We start from the raw sequence: 4,151 nt of genomic DNA, 5'->3' as shown, positions 1-4,151 counted from the left end.
AGAGAGAGAGAGAGAATAGGAGGATTTCTAGGGAAAAAAGAGAGAGAGGGGGGGGATTATGTGGAAGTTAGACTCTTTGCATTCCAAACCTGAGAGAAGGAACTTTTGGAAATAAAAAATCATAATTAATTTCACTTCTTAAAGAGGAGTTTTCATTAGTAAGACTACCTTTCAAGACAAACAAATTAAAAAATGAAAAAAGACGGGCCAAAAACGTGGCCTTTTGTTACTTCATGGAAGGTTGGAACTTGGACTAACAAAAGGCCACGTTCAAAAAGGAATTCTACGCTAGTTTGACTTGCACTAACAAAAGGCCAAGTTCACAAAGACAAGTCCAGAGTCAAAGATAATCACAAAGATACGTTCAAAAAGATAGTTCTACACTCTACTTTGACTTAAGGCCAAGGTCACAAAGATAAGGCATATATGTACAAGGTGTACTAGCTAAACCGCCTGCTCGCTCAATATGCTTCGTGCCATGACTTTCCCCTACGCCTTGTTTCTCTCCTTCCTCCTCTCCAGCTTGCACGCCGACGGCGCTCCCAGTGTATCCACCTTGATCACCTGCTTAACCCACAACAATGTCCTCAATTTCACCACCCCTTCTTCCAACTCCTCTGCCTTCACCAGCCTTCTCGACTTCTCCTTGCAAAACCTGCGCTTCACTGAATCACCAGTCGCCAAGCCCGTTGCCATTGTCCTCCCTCAGTCGGCACAGCAGGTGCAGGATGCTTGGTCCTGCGTGCGTGGAACCTGGGCCCTCCGTGTGCGCAGCGGAGGCCACAGCTACGAAGGCCTATCTTCAACCGCCAATACACCATTCGTCGTTCTCGACCTCATGAATATGCACGCTGTGACTGTGGATTTGGCCTCCAAAACAGCATGGGTGGAAGCAGGAGCAACTCTGGGGGAGATCTACTATGCCATCTCGCAGAGAACATCCTCCTATGGATTCTCTGCGGGAACTTGTGCCACCATCGGCGTGGGTGGTCATATCAGCGGCGGCGGCTATGGCATGCTGTCCCGAAAATACGGAGTCGCCGCAGATAACGTGCTTGAGGCGCAGCTTGTGACTGCGAATGGCACTTTTCTGAAGAGGGTCCGCGAAACGGATGAAGAGCTCTTCTGGGCTCTTCGTGGAGGCGGAGGAGGAAGCTGGGGGATCGTGGTGGCCTGGAAAATCAAGCTCGTTCCGGTCCCTTCCACTGTGACCACATTCAGCTTATCGAAAACAGGCAAACAGCTCATCATCGACCTGGTTTACCGTTGGCAGAGTGTAGCTCCAGTTGCTCCGGAAGAGCTTTTCATCGCCGTACGCATGACGAGCACCAATGCGACGGGAGGTGTGGATATGGGGGCATCGTTTTACGGACAATATCTCGGAAGCATCAGCGAAACCGTAGCCCTTTTCAACAAAAGCTATCCGGAGCTTGGCATCACAGCGTCAGATTGCACGGAGGGAAGTTGGTTACAGGCCATCGCAAACAATGCCGGATTATCCAATTCTAGCGACCTGACGAACAGGGAGAACCCAAGCAAATATTACTTCAAAGCAAAATCAGACTATGCTAAGGCTGCGATGTCTAAGCAAGCGCTTGCGGGAGCATTCCAGATTCTGCAGCAGAAGCCGGCCCAGGCTCTTATGATCTTTGAGCCTTATGGAGGAGTGATGAACATCATATCCTCGGACACAATTGCGTTCCCTCACAGGGCAGGCAATCTGTTCATGATCCAGTACATGGCCCTGTGGGCAGACGACACGGGCTCGCCAGACGCCTCCTTGATATCGTGGCTGAGAGGATTATACAGCTACATGGGGACTTATGTATCGCAGGCTCCCAGGGCTGCATACGTGAACTACATCGATCTGGATCTTGGCGATGGAGCCACTGCAGGCCAGCTTTATTTCCTGCAGAATTTGGACCCCCTCGTGAGGATCAAAGGTCGAGTGGATCCCAACAATCTTTTCAGCAATCCTCAGAGCTTGCCTACCAGATTATAGATTCGTTGTCGAGCTTTGCCAAGAGTGCATTCCTACCTTGGATTCAGGAGCTAATATATGTGATCTTTGTGCTGCTTACACACACAGATAGTCTCTCTCTCTCTCTCTCTCTCACATCCGTATAAAGCGGCAATTATTGAGGATTCTTAGCCCGCATTTTAGAAGACTTGGCCAAGATACAATTATTGAGGATTCTTAGCCCCCACTTTAGAAGACTTGGCTAAGATAAGGCGACACTTATGGCATCGAGGATTCTTAGCCCACATGTTGACCTAAAGCATAACTATGGAGCTATGAAAACACTTGGAGATGTTATGCCCTATGAAAAATTTTTAACAAAGCTTTTATTACATGAGACAAGGATGAGATTTATCCAAAAGACTCCATTAGAAATACAAAGCACATCTCTCGGGACAAGAAATAGGCACAGCAGCATTGAAAGAAATATAAAAAATCTAGGCTAAAGAGGCAAGGATTCTTGTCTGGCAACCAACCAAAGGTTCTCTACGGAATTGTTGGACAAGGGATCCGGTGTGAATGTCCTTTTGCAAAGTATGTATGATAAAATGGGATTGACAGAGTTGGAAGAAGCCCCATTTCAAGTAAAGAGCGGTAGACCAACAGAGGGTTTAACCATAGGGCATTGTTCAAAACCAACAAATTAGCATTGAAGGTAACATTCAGAGTGAATTATGTGGTTCTATAGATGGAAAGAACCACATAGATGGAAAAGGGCAACCTCTTATACCCCATGTCGCTCAACTGACCATGGATCAAAATAGTCAAGGTAAAACAAGACTGGGAGCATCCAAGATCACAGTTTGAAGTGGAAAGAAGAAGCTGTGATTGGATATGACCCTGAAGGTGGTCCTATAGAAGGAACATAAACCTCTCATTATGCAATATGTGAACGTGTTGATGCCAGATGGAAATGGATGATGACGACGAGGAGCAAAAATTCCTCGACACAAATCCATCCATTGTGTGTTGGGCACATTGCACAACAATATTGAATAGAACCAATACCCGTATATCAGGGGTCAACCCAAAAATTTGACACAGTTTGGAAGAAATTCACCAAGAAGGCACCAGACTCAGAATCGAAAGAAGAGGAAGAGGAGGAGGAGGAGGACACAACAAAAGTGGAATGAGAAGTTGATAAAGGAAGCCCTGGAGGCTTATGAGGAACAAATGAAATGGACATCAAGAGTAAAGGAGGATGATTTGGAGGAATTAACCCTCAAAATAGCTAGAAAAGCCACAGCTAGTAAATATTAGCATGCATGTAGAAGAAAAGTTTAAAGAAGATCTAGTGCAGTTACTCGTGGAATTTAAAGATATCTTTGCTTGTGAGTACATGGATATGAAGGGAGTGGACCCAAGTCTATGTGTGCATCAAATTAATCTTAAGAAGGATGCGATGCCTATGGTGATACCGTATGAATCCACATTGCATGACATTGGTAAAAGAGAAATTGATAAATTACTCAAAGTGGGTTTTGTTTATCCGGTGGATAAGGTCACATGGCTGTCCCTAATAGTCATCATTTCGAAAAAGAATGGTAAATTGCAGGTATGCATGGACTTAAAAAATTGAATGCAACCACAATATCAACCCATTCCCTCTGCCATTCTGCAACACCATGTTGGATGCAGTCTCGTCAGACATGAAGTTTATAGCTTTTTGGATGGATTCAGTGGATCCAATCAAATCCAAATGGCTGAAGAAGACAAGGACAAAACAGCTTTTGTGATGAAATGGGGAGTGTTTGCCAACAATGTGATGAATTTTGGTCTTAAAAATGCACCATCTACATTCCAAGGTTGGATATAACAAGTTTTTTCCCCGTATCTCACAACCTTTATGAAGTTGTTTTTGGACGATTTTAGTGTGTTCAGATAGAAGGAAGATCATATTGAGAATTTGCGGTTGTGTTTCACCAAATGCATGGAATCCCAACTCAGCCACAATTCACAAAATGTTCTTTTGGAGTCTGCAAAGGAATCCTATGGGGACACCTAATTTCTGAAGAAGGGATGACGATTGACTAGAGGAAAGTGACAACCATCCAAGAAGCAAAGGCGCCATGTAATGTGAAGAAGTGACACAATAGAATTTTGTGGCATCTGTCCTATGTTTGTCAACCCT

The 4,151-nt window shown here is 44.9% G+C and overlaps 1 pseudogene; it reads left to right on the top strand.

Annotated features, from left to right (window-relative positions):
• The first annotated feature begins 478 nt into the window (after positions 1-478).
• On the top strand, positions 479-2,303 carry LOC147885520 (berberine bridge enzyme-like D-2 pseudogene; annotated as a pseudogene).
• The last annotated feature ends 1,848 nt before the right edge of the window (positions 2,304-4,151 follow it).

This window comes from Dipteris shenzhenensis, chromosome 25 (assembly GCF_047967505.1).
Source record: "Dipteris shenzhenensis isolate YYH24624 ecotype China chromosome 25, Dip_SZ_1.0, whole genome shotgun sequence".
In the NCBI taxonomy this organism is placed as follows: Eukaryota; Viridiplantae; Streptophyta; class Polypodiopsida; order Gleicheniales; family Dipteridaceae; genus Dipteris; species Dipteris shenzhenensis.
This window is presented reverse-complemented; position numbering and strand designations above follow the sequence as displayed.